Below are 18,059 nucleotides of genomic sequence, written 5' to 3' on the forward strand. Positions count from 1 at the left end.
GAACTTGTTACTTATATGTAGCTATGAATTGTGTAAGACATAACAGGCATATATAAATTATATGTTAAGAACAAACTTATACTGGATAGAGAGTCATGACACTGTCGGGATTTGAACCAAGGGTTTTCCACCTGGAGAACCGTACGCTAAATCTTTTGCTTGCACTGCGGAGGTTTCACTTATAAATGTTATAAACTTTACTGTGTAAGGACATACTTACATTGGACAGGCATTTAGCAGAATCCGCACCGGGAATCGAACTAGGGCTCTCGCATGCATAGCCAATATGGTTGGGAACGTTAGTATTACATTGAATATTACACACACACACACACACACACACACACACACATATATATATATATATATATATATATATATATATATATATTGTAATTTGAAAAGTCGTAATACGGTAACTAATTGCATTGTTTGTTTTATTTCTGTTCTAGATGCTGAAGCAATTAGAAAGTGATAGAAGCGAGAAAAAAGCAGTGAGCGACAAAAGACGTGGATTTGAAAAATCTTTGAGTTTACGTCCCACGGTTATGTCGATTAGGCTAAAGGAGAAAATGATGATGAGAAATGAATGAAATGGTGGAATGAAGAAAGTGGAAGGAAACGGGAGAACCCCGAGAAAACCCACGAACACGGTGTTTGTCCACCACAAAGTCCACACGGCGCGAGCTGGGATCGAACCAGGGACGCAAAGCACCGGAGATGAACGCTCTACCACTGAGCCACCGCGCCTCCAAGACATGGATTTGAATTGGATCATTAACTAAACAAGAGATAAACTAATATTCGGTAAGTATTATTATTATTATTATTATTATTATTATTATTATTATTATTATTATTATTATTATTATTATTATTATTTTCAAAATTTTGTTCGCTTTCAAGTTTTTGTTCATTGTATATATATACTGATTGTACTTTTCGACTTGTATTTTACAGAAATGGAGTTTTACCTTGAAGAGGTTAACGTTGTTGACGAAGCAATTTTCCAGGGAAGACTGAGAGGCTTAGATAGTGCTGATCGTGTCTTACATACTTGGCAGCAGGTAGTTGATCTGCAAGCAGCAGGTTACATTGGGTCTTCCGAAATTGTAAGTGATCTACTATCGCTATTGTACTTATATTTTAAGAATAATCAACATATCGTATTGAATAATGTGCGCTCAGCAGCGGACATTATAGATCTCTCTCACTACGGTTTCTTCCGCGAATGATTGTATGATGCGGCATTTATGTCATATTTAAATTATATGGCATCTGAGAAGAGACAGTTAGAACGGGTTACTGATAAAAGTGTATCTGAGTTTTTTTTATTTACGGGAAATCGTGAAAATGCTCAATCAGAACATCATGATGATGATTCATTACATATTGATTGGGAACTATTAGATGAAATTAATTTGGATGATCGACGATCCACTAGAAATTCAAAACTCCGAAAGAAATTAGGAAACATACTTTACAGAGATGTTGTGGAAAAAAATTGCAAGAAATTGAATAAGAAAATGCGCGTATGGATTGTCTGAATAATTCAAATTATTCAGAAGGTATGCGGCCCACAGCACCCCCTTCATTGCTAGGGCATGGAGGGAATGAAACAGACTGTTATATGTTTGAAATTGTGGGGGAAAATGTGAAAGAGTACCCGCGTTTCAGTGTGAAAGGTGTGGAAATTGTTGTAAAGCCAACGGCGCAACATGTAATAACAAATCCCATGGATTTTATCACATCCATGACGTATTACGCTCTCTCTACCGTTTTTGAGGGATACACGACCCCACGATTTTGTTGGTTTAAGAATAAATTCCGACAGAGATCTTCTGAATAAGGATGTGTTTGTTTCTTGGCGAAAACGTCAAAATTTGAATACCGATGTGGTTCTTAGAACGGTGCAGAACGTATTAAATAACAATCGAACCATTTCTTTTAGTGAATCAAATAGAATTTCGGTTTGACATATGTACGGATTACATGGACAGGGTGTACCTAAGCGCGCAGTGGTAAGAAAATATATAGACATGAGTATTTTTTGAAGGATCACACACAGGTGGCCACAAAGGTTAGCGATTTCTTCTGCTTGCCAAAATCCATAGTATATTGGATTACAAAACTTAAGAAAATTATCGTGCACTATACAATATGACCCTGCTTATGCGGAAAACATGGCAGAATAAAGCAGAGAAATTGTGTAAGGATGCAAAAATGTACGTTGAACGGAAACAGGGATTTAATTTGGAAGATGTAGTTGCTTTTCAAAATTATTTGTTGAAAAAGAATTACATAATTGTAGTATATGGACTACCGGATGATTCAAGAACACCTGTGGTACGTTACACAGGAATAAATGCGGAGAAAAAGATATTTATTTTGTATCGAAGAGGGGACACTGTGGGACATTTTCAACCAATTAAGAATATCAATTAATTTAAGGGCAAGAGGAATTTCTGCTTTCCGTGCTTGGAAGGATTTAATGCATCATCTACGACTCATCAATGTCAAATTACTGCGTACTGCGAACATTCCCATATTAAAGAAAACAATGCGAAACTAATACATTGCACACAATGTAATAGGAACTTTGCTGAAGGCAGTTGTTTTAATAATCATTTAGCACTGAATAAAGAAAAAATCGATATGTGATTACGTGAAATTGTGTAAGTCATGTGGTGTAATTGACGATATGAGAAAAAAGAAAACCAGCTCATGTATGCGGTGACTACTATTGTAGTCTTCTTAAGGTGCACGTGACTGTTGGCCATCGAAGTTTCGTTCAAACGTGTAAGCTAAAACGCACTGGACGTTTTTTGTACATAATATTTGATGTGGAAATAATGCTATTCGCACAAAAGCAGAAAGGTGAACGGGAGCATGCTGAAAATTTGTGTTGTTGTTTAAATGTATGTTTTCACTGCATAAATACTGGAGTAGATATTTGTGTTTTAAGTGCGAGGATAAAATAACCGGGAACCGTATGTTTTCTTTTACTACCATGGAGACATTTATTGAACATGCACTTATGGAAAGGTCAAAGTATCAAATCATTGTGGCACATGTTCACAATAATTCGCGATATGATGATCTGTTTTGTGTTCGGATACTTATTGAGAAACAAAAATAATTCCTGATGTTCTTATGCACAGGCAAAAGATATTTCAAATGTGTCTGTAATCGATTTTATTTTCAGAATACTTTTCTTTATCTTGGTGTAAAATTATCCAAATTACCGAAAACATTAGGATTGAATGTTGAATTGAAACCTTTTTAATACAGAGGAACATCAAAATTATGTTGGAGAATGACCGGCATTGCATTGCTATGACCCTGACTCACGTAATACATCAGACCGGGCAGAACTTACGCTGTGGCATGAAAAGCGAGTACGGAATGGTGATGTTATTGATTTTCAGAAAGAATTGTTTGAGTACTGCGGGATCGATGTGCGTATTTTGGCGGAGGCAGTGATTAAATTTACCTCCATGATTGAAGAGAAAACAAATGGTATTCAATGTCTTATTTTCAAATGAAATGAAATGAAATGAAATCTTTGAGTTTTACGTTCCACGGTTATGCCGGTTAGGCTAAAGGAGACGGTGATAATGAGAAATGAATGAAATGGTGGAATGAAGAAAATGGGAGGAAACGGGAGAACCCCGAGAAAACCCACGACCACGGTGTTTGTCCACCACAAAGTTCACACGGCGCGAGCTGGGATCGAACCAGGGACCCCAAGCACCGGAGGTGAACGCTCTACCACTGAGCCACCGCGCCCCCTGTTTTATTTTCAGCACAACGATCGCCAGTCTAGCAATGTTGACATACCGGTGTCATCATTTGATCGAAAACACAATTTCAGTTATTACTAAAAACGGGTTTCAACTTACACAGCAACAGAGTATTAAAGCATTAAAGTGGTTGAAGTATACATGTAACAAAGGAACACGTAACAAAGGGATCTATTGTTACTTCGAATAATGCGTTAGAGGAACGGTTTCGGAGATATAAAGTCGATGGCTTTGACGCAAAAACAAACACTATATACCAATTTATGGAATCTTACTGGCATGCTTGTAAATTTTTCTATAAAGATAATAGAAATAGCATTTTATGCAAAGAAAATGGTGCGTACAACACTTTTCAGAAGAGATACGAACAAATAGTTCACTGCCGCAACTATCTGAAAAACTAAGTTATAATTTAATAGAAATCTGGAAATGTGAATGGGATGCAATGATAAAGCGTGATAAACATATACAGGATATCCTCTAACAATGGTGCAAACATATTCATGAACCTCTCATTCCAAAATCTGCATATCAAGGAGGTAGAACAGAAAATTTTAACTTATATGTAGACTGTGCAGAGGACGAATACGTGGCTTACGTAGATGTTACTTCGTTATACCCCCCAACGATGTGTAAACGAGGCATGCCTGTGAATGTACCTAAAGTACACAATGGCCCAAATTTCCCCAATGTGCGAAACATTCATGGGTTTCTAAAGTGCAGCGTTCTTCCACCCTCCGATTTATATTTTCCAATCCTCCCTTACGTTACGGGAGGTAGATTGATCTTTGGATTATGTAAATCGTGCATAAATGAACAAAATGATGACGAATGTACGCACATAGATATTGAACGTATCATTACCGGTACGTTCTGTACCCCCCGAATTACACAAAGCATTAGACAATGGGTATGAGCTAATTGAAATTCACGAAATATGGGAATTTGATTTATTAGTCCCGGAAAAAGGTCTTTGTGAAGAATTATTTGGTTCATACGTGAAATGCGTTTTACAAATGAAACAAGAAGCTTCAGGCTTCCCTGCTGAATGCAATACAAAAGAAGAGCAGAAAAAGTATATTGAAGAATATTTCAGGCAAGAGGGATACAACTAAATTATGAAAACAGAATATAATCCAGGCCTGCGCAGTGCAGCGAAGCTGTTTTTGAATCCGGTGTACGGGAAGTGGGGTCAATGAACAGACATGTCTCAGTGCACAATTGTTCATACAGTAGAGGATGTTTTAAAAATTTTAACAAATCTTAAATATGAAATTCAAGCTGTAACACCAGTTGGTGAAAATCATCTAATTATTAAATATAAAGACTGTGAGAGTGAAAACATCCCATTGGTATTTTCAAATGTTGCGCTAGCGGCATTCATAGCGTCATGGGCACGAATGTGGCTATAGGACCCACTAACAAGTCTTGGACAGCAAAATGTAATCTATTGCGATACGCAGAGTATCATGTTTATACAAAGAAAAGATGAGCAACTTCCATTAAAATTAAATTTGTTAGGTAATAAATTTTCTATTGTTTGTTTATGTGTGTATTCGTGTCTACTGTTGTTCTCAGATGTTCGCTTTCTCGGGACCAAGGTGCGTTTGAGTATATCACCAGTTTAACCAGCTACAAGTCTATGTGGCCATCACAGAAGAATAGCTCGCAACCGGAGATGCACTCCCTCGCTCCATAGTCATGGGAGAAAGAATCGAATTCAGAAGACCCGCCCTACAAGTGTATTATCTAAATGAAGTTTGCGCAACGGAAAAAAATATAAAAAAATATAAATAAACTCGAAAATTTGGAAAAGTAAATAAAAAAAATCTCAGGATTCGTGACATTCACTGATGGGTTCCCCGTAACGTTTCACTCCTATCATTTTCCCTTCGATGATTCATTTATCAGATTGATAGGAAGACGCACTATTTTGATCTCGACAAAATCATGTCTTACTATAAAAATTTCCTACTCTACTGTATCTCTGTTATATGGAATAAAACATAATTGTCAACCAGAAGCTTTACTTGTTTCACCGAAGCTCTATACAAACTGTTTACATTTAGTTTAGGGGCACAACAATACATCGCATTACACTTTCAAGAACCATTTTACCGTGCGTGTCACAATTCGTGACCACCCATTTTAAAATATTACATGCACACACTCTCATAGCTTTCAATTTATTTTACATATTCCCAATATTTAATACTTTTATTAATAGTCACTTATTCTCGACTATATTAAGGAAAGTGCCTCTCATTGGCATTCATATCTTTTATTTTAAAAAAATGATCATAAATCTTATGTTTTAGCTGTTCACAGCAGCTACTATTACTAGGCACCCTTTTTCCATATTTATTCATTTCTTGCCTACACATTCTGTTACAAAAATACACATGAAATCACTAAATCCTTAACCTACACTAACCTAAGACACATTCACACTACACACTCACACCAACAAATTTGTTTTATAACGTAAAAACGCTTTGGTTGGCAGTCCAGGCCACATTTCTTTTAATGGAAATTTCTTACTAAAAAAAATTATATGAATGTTCGCACGGTGTAGAAAAACCAATTGCCCTATCGGAAACTTGTGACAGAACGACCCATCGTGCTTCTTTTATCAAAGTACAGCTTCGGTTTATTTTCTCATACTTTACGGATACGTTAAGGTTAAAAAAAATTTTTAAATAAATAAAATATATTGAATATATGTTCTATACCGGAGAACGTCATTCCTATCCTATTTGTTTAGCTTGGCTCTAATGGACAGCCAAATGATGCATAGCCAAATAAAAAAAATCACAACAATAATAAAGAATACTGCATATAGCCTTACACAAGGTTTAGGCTTTCTTTGAATAACAGGAATTAAGATGGTCACTCTAAATGAAAATTTTACACTCGCATGTATATTCCGTCAGTATTTTGTTCTACCTTTTATTTCTCCCCTTTATAGATAAGCCTAAGCCGTCACATATTGTCTCAGTAATTGTATAGATCCTACGGGAAAGGAATTTACGAAGACATAGTTATATTATTATGCTTCACTGAACACCATATTCCAACTGTATAACTTGGTGAATTTCGAGGTTAAAAAGAAAATATTCATAAATCCAGGCTACCAAGTTACTTCGATTGAAACCACTTTAGAAATAGAGTAAACCTTACTTACAGTTCGGATGAGTTTATATGCAAGAAGAATCCAATGGTTGTCCTTACGAGTACCAGTTCCTGTTAACCATTCTTATTAATTTTTGTGACGAATTTCATGGTTCCAGAAGAAAACAACTATCACTCACATCCTTTATAATATACAGTCCAACCTGAACCAGTTAATGTCTATTTACTATCACGGTTCTTCCAAAAAATCAGGATCCAATTATGCACAAATCAGATTCCGTCCATAGTTCATACAGACAATTTACAACATTGGGCTGCTTCGCTTCACTAATTCCCCTCGCTACTCGCTCCGTTCCGTTCAAACAAATAACACAAAAATATCGCAAATTTTGCAATCGAACCTTTTTAGATCTTTTAGTAGAAAAAAACCGTTCTTGAGCGGCTTCCTTTACCACTTTATGCCGATAATATCTGACGGGCAGTAACTGAGGATTGCCCTCTTAGGCTGACGCCATTACAGTACAACAACAATGTGACGTAACAGTCTAAAGATTGAAGATGAGCTAATTATCAGAGAGTTCAAAGGAAAGCGACCAATTATAAATAATTCTGTAAATCTGTGCTACTGACGTCACACAAGACAAGATTGAAGATGATGCACCAAAACCGAGTGAATCTTGACGATTTTCTATCAAGATGGCTGAAACTCTAAAGAATTTTATGAAGAATAATTTTAGAATAAAATTTTTAAAGAAAATTTTGGGAGAATTTTCAAACTGTTTGGAGATAGGAAAAGCGTTCTACAGATGAAAATAAAAGAAATAAGCAGAATATTATTAAAGAAATATAGGAAATTAAGATAGAAATGAACAAAACATAGACGTTAAATACGAAATAAAATCCTAAACCTATTTAATGCACGTCCTAACTTAATCCTACCTTCTAATATTACAAGAAAATTAAATGACAACATTACATCCTTACATATCCTATATTATATTTTATTCTACGCTATTATACAGGGCGTTCAAAAATTTTCAACATGATAACTCCATGTTGGGAGGTATCATCTTCCGCGGTCATTGGAAGAAAAAAAATTTTTTCTTACATCATGAATACACTAACATCATTTATCTACACTAAAAGGAAAATAAACATCATTTATACTAATCTAAATCTCTTAACCTAATCAAAACCCTAAAATGTTTTATTTACGCCTTTGAGCTTTCATGGATTCTCTGCCTCGCCAAGAAGTTGTTGTCGTTTCAGATCTGAACATCGAAAAAGTTTTAGGTTGTCGTAGCTTTGCACTCCAATATTCTCTCCTGATAATGTTTGAAGTTGAGCTGAATTCCTGAAAAGTTTAGTTACCAAATATGGTCCGAGATATGTGAACATGAATTTTGACAATACCTTCTTTGGTACCGATGATAAGTAATGGGTCTTTAACATTACCAGAGAACCTTCTTTTATCTCATCTTTTCCTTTCTTTTCTTCTTCTTTCCTTTCTTTTTTCGGTTTTACCGCAGGTATGGAAATATCGAATTTTTTGTCGTCTGGTACGGATTCAGATTCCTTTGGGCAATAGAAATTTCGTTTGAAATCCTGAGAAGCTGAGTAAGAGAGGAATATCTCCGCCGGAGTGCATCCCAGGGATTCGCACATTGAATGATTGCATAAGTCTTGCGCCTCCTTGAGATAATAGCTCCATCTGGCTTGATTATCATGACAATATAGACGAAGTATCCGATGGAGGTCTCGATGCCTTCTTTCGGCAATGCCATGGGAAGCAGGATGATGAGAGATAAACCACCAATCGAGCATTGTAATGTCGGTGACGGGTATGTGAGAATGACCCCTCGGTCACCATCACTCTCACATTCCCGTTCATCGATCACGAAGCAAATCGAAAACACAGGAGCAATTGTGCGATGTTCCAAAATTTCTATATCTCTCGAAACGTTCAATTTTGAATTGACTAAAGGTTTATTATCCAAAACAAGATTATCCGCCGAACATGAATTTTGATAGGTCGAAACTTTACACAAAGTGATGTTACCGTCTTCTTCTTCTTCTTCTTGGGGAGTCAGGGAATCCATCTCGCAGTTCGCAATCTCCCCTACTGAGAACTGCGATATGCATTTCCCGTCCAGTTTTCATTCGTTTGACTTCCGACTGACGTTGGTGCGAACGTCGGGTGAGATGGGCATGATCCCGCCACTGTCGCCATGTTCACCCCTGGGGAAGGTGTTGTATGGGGTACACTACCCCCTCCAGGTGGTGGTACACCCGATGCATATGGCGGACTCGCACGCATCCCACCAGAAGTTCCATTTCCATTTGGGAAAACCTGGGATCCACTTGGGTAATTCCCGTATTCTCCACTATTTCCATAGCCATAGGCTACTCCTGGACCCCCTCGGTATGGGTCATACCGCGGTCTTCCCTGGCCACGACCTCTCATATTTCGGTTGTAGGAATTTCCATTCCTCCATCGATTCCTGTAAAGATATCGTGATTTCCACTCTTCCGTACTGGAGGAATCTCGTGAATTACACATCAGAGTTTTTTCCTTAGTCTCTTCGGTTTGTGAGGACGACTCCTTGGTTTGTTTCCCTCCTTTTCCAAACTTCTTTTGGACCATTACTTGTCGTACGAAAGGTTTCCTCCATTTTTTCTCAGTCACAGCTCCAGTGTGTTCTGGATAACCCTCTAATTCGGTTAATTTTAAAATTAACTGTTGTGTGGATTTGGGCTCCACAGCTCTTAATAGCTTGGACTCATTCGGAGGCAAACAGTCAAGCAGAATTTCGATTAGCTCCCCTTCATCCGGATGATGCACGACCGCATAATACTCCGCTATCACCTTCCAGGCGAAGTCTCTCAAACGAGGGTATTTCGACCGGTCATATCGCATGTTTTGTACGAATTTCTTCTGTAGGCGCTCCATCCGTAAGGAGAGGAAACTATCCCTGAATAATCGAACGAAATCATCGTAGGTTCGTATCTGTTCTTCGACCGTTTTATACCAAGGTCTAAACCCCGTTGTCAAACAACGTGGCAATAATAATAATTTTTCTCGGTCAGAAGCCTCTAACAATTGGAAAGTCTGTTCCAAGTTTTCGAGGAATAAACTAGCTTGTCCGAATTCCCCTGTAAACATGGGTAAGTTCCGAATTCCTGACAATCGGATACTGATATGTTTGTTGCAGTTTGCTGTGTCCGCACGTCCATTGGTGTTCTGAGGAGTGCCACACTCTTAATACGGGGCCTTTTTCCGTCGGTGAATTTTGTCCAAAATTTACAATATTATTTAAATTTTGACCTAATGAAGATTTCTCGGAGATGGTAGTCCCCGTATGATTGTGCCCCTCCTCCAGAACTCCAACACTCGTACGCACCCCACTCGGAATAACCTGAGCTGACATTAGTGGAACATGCGTGAGTTGGCAACACTGATGTGGCAGACAGGTCACACTTGTCAAAGGAACGCGCCTAATTACCTCTTCGTTTCTCTTTCCATCAATTCTTTCATTCATCCGTCTCACCACCTCATTTGGCATGTGACTGGAAAGTTGGGTGACATTTCCACAAATTGTATCCCTGGCCGTTGACAGGCACCCTGACACCGTCACTGTAGTGATGGTTGCAGTTTCCCCAACCGAAGATACTGGAACCTCCACTAAAGCATCAGAATCTGAGCCGTCTGAATCAACGGATCCAGTATACAAACGTTTCCTATTTCCCTTAGGTACTCTATTCATGACGCGGTTCGTGAGTGTCTGTACTTTGATCTCAAGTTGCCGGTAGTCGTCTTTTTGTTGTGATTCTAGACGTGAAATGTCCTTAGCTAGAGAGTCACATCTACGATTCACGGTGCATTCCGACAAACGCAACTCCTTTTCCACACCCATTACGCGCTCATCCATTGTTTCGCGGTAATTTGTGAAAATGGACTGAAGGTCCTGGACGTCTTGACGTACCTCCTCCACGTCTTTACTTACACGTTCAAACTTCTCTGTGATAATGGTATTTGTCTCTAACTTAAACTGTTCAAACCGACTATTGAGATCTTGAATGCTATCAGTTACTTTAGAAAATCTGTCATTTATCTGCCCTAACGCAAAGTTTACATTTTCGAATCTAGTATTCACATTAGCATTGACTTGTTCTAACTGAGTGTTCATATTAGCATTGACTTGTTCTAACTGAGTACTAACATTACCAAATTTCTGATCAAATTTTAGACTTAATGTTTGAGTAAATTGCTGTAAAAGTTCAGCTAAGTTAGACGTGGACTGTGACTCTACCAATTCCTGCACTACAGTATCATTTTCTACCTCGGTCACCTGCGGAGGAACTACAAGTGAACCCCTCTCCGTGTCATTTTCTCCATTGGACGCCGGCAAGTCTACCTGTGCCGCGCGTTTTACAGTACAATATTTGCAATACCACGGTTCCACACTTTGTTGCAGTTCGGTGACTTCCGTTTCCGATAATCCCTGGCATTGGGAATGAATCCACAATTGACAATCGTCACAAAACACGCTTACTCCTTCTATTAGTTCCTCACAACAACTATACTTGTCCACAGACTGATTGGTCTCACTTAACTTTTTACACGACATACTTTCTCTTCCCTTTTTACAAACTTTCATAAAATTCCCCGGATCTACCAATTACTCAGACAATATGCAACTATTCCTGCTCATCTATAAAGATTTACCACTTTCTTAAACTCGCTTTTTTTTTGTGACCATCCTTCCTTGAGAATGATATAATCGAAACATTACAAGTTCCATCACCGGATATCATCCTGGCTGGCGTAGCCAAATTTGTTAGTTAATAATTTTTCTATTGTTTGTTTATGTGTGTATTCGTGTCTACTGTTGTTCTCAGATGTTCGCTTTCTCGGGACCAAGGTGCGTTTGAGTATATCACCAGTTTAACCAGCTACAAGTCTATGTGGCCATCACAGAAGAATAGCTCGCAACCGGAGATGCACTCCCTCGCTCCATAGTCATGGGAGAAAGAATCGAATTCAGAAGACCTGCCCTACAAGTGTATTATCTAAATGAAGTTTGCGCAACGGAAAAAAATATAAAAAAATATAAATAAACTCGAAAATTTGGAAAAGTAAATAAAAAAAATCTCAGGATTCGTGACATTCACTGATGGGTTCCCCGTAACGTTTCACTCCTATCATTTTCCCTTCGATGATTCATTTATCAGATTGATAGGAAGACGCACTATTTTGATCTCGACAAAATCATGTCTTACTATAAAAATTTCCTACTCTACTGTATCTCTGTTATATGGAATAAAACATAATTGTCAACCAGAAGCTTTACTTGTTTCACCGAAGCTCTATACAAACTGTTTACATTTAGTTTAGGGGCACAACAATACATCGCATTACACTTTCAAGAACCATTTTACCGTGCGTGTCACAATTCGTGACCAGCCATTTTAAAATATTACATGCACACATACTCTCATAGCTTTCAATTTATTTTACATATTCCCAATATTTAATACTTTTATTAATAGTCACTTATTCTCGACTATATTAAGGAAAGTGCCTCTCATTGGCATTCATATCTTTTATTTTAAAAAAATGATCATAAATCTTATGTTTTAGCTGTTCACAGCAGCTACTATTACTAGGCACCCTTTTTCCATATTTATTCATTTCTTGCCTACACATTCTGTTACAAAAATACACATGAAATCACTAAATCCTTAACCTACACTAACCTAAGACACATTCACACTACACACTCACACCAACAAATTTGTTTTATAACGTAAAAACGCTTTGGTTGGCAGTCCAGGCCACATTTCTTTTAATGGGAATTTCTTACTAAAAAAAAATTTATATGAATGTTCGCACGGTGTAGAAAAACCAATTGCCCCTATCGGAAACTTGTGACAGAACGACCCATCGTGCTTCTTTTATCAAAGTACAGCTTCGGTTTATTTTCTCATACTTTACGGATACGTTAAGGTTAAAAAAATTTTTTTTAAATAAATAAAATATATTGAATATATGTTCTATACCGGAGAACGTCATTCCTATCCTATTTGTTTAGCTTGGCTCTAATGGACAGCCAATTGATGCATAGCCAAATAAAAAAAATCACAACAATAATAAAGAATACTGCATATAGCCTTACACAAGGTTTAGGCTTTCTTTGAATAACAGGAATTAAGATGGTCACTCTAAATGAAAATTTTACACTCGCATGTATATTCCGTCAGTATTTTGTTCTACCTTTTATTTCCCCCCTTTATAGATAAGCCTAAGCCGTCACATATTGTCTCAGTAATTGTATAGATCCTACGGGAAAGGAATTTACGAAGACATAGTTATATTATTATGCTTCACTGAACACCATATTCCAACTGTATAACTTGGTGAATTTCGAGGTTAAAAAGAAAATATTCATAAATCCAGGCTACCAAGTTACTTCGATTGAAACCACTTTAGAAATAGAGTAAACCTTACTTACAGTTCGGATGAGTTTATACTGTATGCAAGAAGAATCCAATGGTTGTCCTTACGAGTACCAGTTCCTGTTAACCATTCTTATTAATTTTTGTGATGAATTTCATGGTTCCAGAAGAAAACAACTATCACTCACATCCTTTATAATATACAGTCCAACCTGAACCAGTTAATGTCTATTAACTATCACGGTTCTTCCAAAAAATCAGGATCCAATTATGCAGAAATCAGATTCCGTCCATAGTTCATACAGACAATTTACAACATTGGGCTGCTTCGCTTCACTAATTCCCCTCGCTACTCGCTCCGTTCCGTTCAAACAAATAACACAAAAATATCGCAAATTTTGCAATCGAACCTTTTTAGATCTTTTAGTAGAAAAAAACCGTTCTGGAGCGGCTTCCTTTATCACTTTATGCCGATAATATCTGACGGGCAGTAACTGAGGATTGCCCTCTTAGGCTGACGCCATTACAGTACAACAACAATGTGACGTAACAGTCTGAAGATTGAAGATGAGCTAATTATCAGAGAGTTCAAAGGAAAGCGACCAATTATAAATAATTCTGTAAATCTGTGCTACTGACGTCACACAAGACAAGATTGAAGATGATGCACCAAAACCGAGTGAATCTTGACGATTTTCTATCAAGATGGCTGAAACTCTAAAGAATTTTATGAAGAATAATTTTAGAATAAAATTTTTAAAGAAAATTTTGGGAGAATTTTCAAACTGTTTGAAGATAGGAAAGGCGTTCTACAGATGAAAATAAAAGAAATAAGCAGAATATTATTAAAGAAATATAGGAAATTAAGATAGAAATGAACAAAACATAGACGTTAAATACGAAATAAAATCCTAAACCTATTTTAATGCACGTCCTAACTTAATCCTACCTTCTAATATTACAAGAAAATTAAATGACAACATTACATCCTTACATATCCTATATTATATTTTATTCTACGCTATTATACAGGGCGTTCAAAAATTTTCAACATGATAACTCCATTTTGGGAGGTATCAAGTTCTTTTTTGGGTGGGTTAACAAATGAAGTTCCCGAGAGTTGGGAAATACTTAAAGTAATAGCATTAGGTGCAAGGAATTACGCCTACGCTTTACGCAATGCTAGTGGGGAAATGAAGTATATATATAAAACAGAAATTAAATCATAGAACGAGTAATAAAATTAATTTTGATAGTCTTTATGATTTAGTGACGGGGAATCAGGAGGGAACTGTAATTGAAATGCCATCCAAAATTGTTCGGAAACCAGATTTGCGCATCTTTTTCTCGAAGAGAACTAAAGACACATCAAATGGGGACCAGTAAACGCAGACGAATAGACGCTGACATAGTGACTGACGTACCAAAAAGTGTTACTGTTCCATATGGCTATAGATCTCATAATTTGTCCACATACTCGTTAATTTGGGAAGAAAAAACAGAGTTTCTATCACATTTTGTCATTTGCAACGAAGATGTTAAGTTTTCAACATCCCTGCACTATTCTCGTCGCAGATACGTCACGCACTGGTAAAACTCAATTTGTCAATCGATTAATCAAAGAAAGAATTGATATGCTTAATGTTTCCTTTAAAGAAATTGTGTGGTGTTATGGCGTAGTTATACCAAACTTGGACGTTGATGCAAAAACACGTTTTCTGGAAGGAATCCCCGAAACAAATACTTTTCATATAAGTGAAAATTCGTTACTCATATTAGATGATTTAGCTAATGTCAGTATCAAATGACAATGTGGCCAAATTATTTACAAAGTACGCTCACCATAAGAAACTAACCGTAATATTTATTGTTCAAAAGTTATTTCCAAAAAGCCGTCATGCTAGAGATATTAGTTTTAATGTACATTATAGTGGTATTTAAAAATTCACGTGATAAGTTACAAATTGAATATTTAGCGGGACAAATTATGCCTTGTGAAAGCAAATAACTCGTGAATGTGTTCGAAGAAATTCCCCGAAACCACACACGTATTTATTGTTTGATCTTACAGAACAAACATATGATACTCTACGACTGAGAACGAATATATTTCGCGGAGAAATAATGCATGTGTACAGTAGTGTTAAAAACACGGCCACACCGTTTTATGTTTAGTTGGCATCAAGATATTGAAGGTAAAATATAATTATAATACGCTCTGCACTCTTGTGAAATGCAAGCCATCCAATCGGAAAGTTATTCTTCAAAGCGCACCGGGTGATGTGATTCGTATCATGTCACAAAAAGCGAAAAGTACTATAAAAGAAAATATCCCCATATCATTAATTCAGAAGCAAAGGCTCCGTAGACGTAAGATCTTACATGTTCTCTCCTCAAAATTTTCTCTTAAAAAGTAAAAGAAATTATTACTACAGAAAGGTGGTGCATTACTTCCATTAATTCTCGGGCCACTCGTTGGTGTTTTAGCCTCAACAATTTGGAAGATAACATGTCGGAATTACGTAAAATGCTATTAGTTCCGGAAAGTGCACTTCATAGAATGCAATCTAATTAAAAGACGCATGAAGCACATCGATCAAAACTAGATAAAGATATGAGTGATATCTTACAACGTACAGATTTGAGTAGAGAACAAAAATTGGAAATTGTATCACATCAATATTTACATTATAAATCGGGTCCCACATCGGAAAATCCTATTGCCTTACCAATTGTTGACTCAGAAAATGCAAGTAGTCGTACAGATAGCGGTATTTTAACTCTTGCACCCGATATATTACATACAATCAGTACCGAAAACGCTTCAAAGGAAAACGGATTTATTACTTAAACAACTCATTAATTCACAGAAAATATAGTGGGATCAAACAGGTACAGTGGCTATCGATGGAAATATCATTCCCGGTTCCAATATTATCGATTTAGTGAATGATGTTCGTACACGGAAATAATCAACAAAGCCAATAGGATTAAAGTCATTTAAAACGTTATTGGATTACATTAATGTTCCTCGAGAATTTATTAGTTCACGTACACCAGGATCGCCTTCATCTACTTTTGCAACCCCGAAAGTGACTGGCAGTAAAATTCGAAAACGGCATTCTTCTACTTCGACTGAAGTATCTCCCGCAATTACAGCTAACGTATTCCGCTATTGAAAGAATATAAAATGTAAATAAAAAATGACAAAATTATCCAAAAACTATTGCAAGTATTCAAATCCTGCATCTTTATCCAGTGTTAGTACATTAGAACGTAAAACAAAATTATCCCGAGAGAAAATAAAAGAATGTGTGGTCAGAAGATGCATATACACTGCACGCCCCAATACTAAAAACATTTCCACGGAAACAATATTATGTTAATGGGCCTAATGAAACACTACAATGCGATCTGGCGGACGTGCAAAATATTGCAAAGTATAATGATAGATATCGCTATATTTTATGTACAATTGACATTTTTCGCGGTACTTGTATTGCATTTCTGTGAAAACAAAGAAAGGTCCTGAAATAGCTAATGCAATAACTTCAATTTTAAACCAACTGCCATCACTGGTTCATGTTCGAACTGATTTAGGGTCAGAATTTTATAATCGAAATGTAAAGAGTGTTTAAAGATTTTGGAATTGATCATTATCGAGTACATTCGGAAATGAAATGTGCGTTAGTAGTAAGGGTGATTCGTACCATTCAAAGGAAAATATATCGTTATTTTACTGCATAAAATGCGTATCGGTACATTGATGTGTTAGATCAAATTGTACACAATTATAATCATAGTTATCATTCAACTATTAAAATGGCACCCGCAGAAGTAAATGATTCAAATATCAATCAGGTGTGGAATACGCTGAACGGAAAGACTGTAAATAAAAAGAAATTAACGTGTAAATTTGAAGTAGGAGATTATGTTCGCATTACTAAATATAAACATAAACTAGAAAAAGGTTATTTGCCGAATTGGTCTCGAGAAATATTTCTCCTTGATAAGTGTATGAAATCAAATCCTTTAACTTATAAATTAAAAGACTGGAATGGTTATGAAATTAAAGGAATATTTTATGCTGAAGAATTACAAAAATATTTGTAAGCTCAAAAAGACCTATTTAATTGAAAAAGTTCTTCAACGTAAGAAGGGGTGATTTTCGTGAAATGGTTAGGCTACCCAGAAAGTATGAATTAGTGGATTCGAGTATTTAGTATTCAGTCTGCATAATGAATTCGTCATTGAAACACGGATTTTACGTGACGTTACCCCAGTGGCGGTTACCCCTGGGCCCCCCATCTTTTTGCTGTGAAGATAAACTAGTATTCTCAATTGTCTTTCAATATTTAGGATAATTAATATTTATTTCGCAAGAAGTATAATGTTATCGGTACTTGAACATGCAATGAAGTGTATAGTGATAAGTTTCTTCTATAAACATGGGGTGAGGGAGGAGTCAGTATGTTAGAAACTGCATTTTGTTGAGTAGAGGAACTGTACCAAACCCGGGCCCGGGTCCATAAAGCGGGCCCCCTCAATTGCTGATCCCGGTATTGGCGTAGAATGCTAGAAATAAGCTAAATTGTAGTTTACCGTTACTGTTGCATGCAGCGCTAGTTCCTGTGTTGATCAGTTAATCCTTTGTTCTGCAATCGACAT

This window comes from Thermobia domestica, chromosome 3 (genome assembly GCF_964235325.1).
Source record: "Thermobia domestica chromosome 3, izTheDome1.hap1.1, whole genome shotgun sequence".
Lineage (NCBI taxonomy): Eukaryota > Metazoa > Arthropoda > Insecta > Zygentoma > Lepismatidae > Thermobia > Thermobia domestica.